The sequence below is a fragment of the Kryptolebias marmoratus genome, linkage group LG16, assembly GCF_001649575.2.
Source record: "Kryptolebias marmoratus isolate JLee-2015 linkage group LG16, ASM164957v2, whole genome shotgun sequence".
Taxonomy (NCBI): domain Eukaryota; kingdom Metazoa; phylum Chordata; class Actinopteri; order Cyprinodontiformes; family Rivulidae; genus Kryptolebias; species Kryptolebias marmoratus.
In genome coordinates, this window is record NC_051445.1 from 25280594 (window position 1) to 25281568 (window position 975).

Below are 975 nucleotides of genomic sequence, written 5' to 3' on the forward strand. Positions count from 1 at the left end.
CAAATCCTTCAGATCAAAGGATAAACCCACCCAACTCAGGCGACATTTCATTAGAATAATTAAGCATTTAATATCTTTTATTGCACACATTTTAAATGTTGATAAAATTGTTATTTAATTGTTTTATTTACTCGCTTTTTGGGGGGTTTGGTTAAAAAGGTCACCGCGTGTTTTTAATGACGACTTTCTAAAAAGGGTTGGCACAAAACTAACACAAAGAAGAACAGAAACAGAATTTTATCGATTTGTATAAATACGACTGAAAACACTAGGCAAAAAGAGTCCTTTAAAGAGACTTAAAAAATGTTTTATGAATAACTCCGCACAAAGTCTCTTCATATGTCTGTTTATTTCATACAGTCTGGTTCGTAATTTGTCAAAAAACAAAGAAATAAAACAAAACAAAACAAAACGAACAAGATCAATCCTACTTGTAGATAAATAAAATATGATAGTGTCTTGTCTTGTCTTGTGGGGTGTAATCCTTATAAAATATTTTTTTTCTACAGGTGTTTCATACAAGTTAATAAAAAATATCAGTTTTTTAAATAAAATGGGGGAAACAGCTATGAGAATAGAATACAGTGGGGTTATTAAATCTCAAACTTCCATTCTACTTGTTTTTCACCCTTACCACAGTCATATAAACAGATTTAAGGATTGCTGATGTACCTTCCATTTGGGCTGTATGGTTTCAAGTGGGGGGGAGAGAGAGAAAAAAAGAGAAAAATCTTGTCTGCTGTTCAAGAATCCAAAAGCACGTTTGGAAAAGCGTGGAGTTGGAGGAAAACCCCCCGCTCAGGATTTCCCCCACCGTGCGCTTCCAAAAGAGAAGGTCTGAGCCCTGCTGGCCGCGCGCTGCGGAGAGGTGTCAAAGACAGGCAGGTTGAGCTGAAAGCGCTCCTCTCCGCCGTGCTCCGCAGCCTTAGTTGCTATCCAAACACAAATAAACAGAGGGGAACATTGGAGTTAATG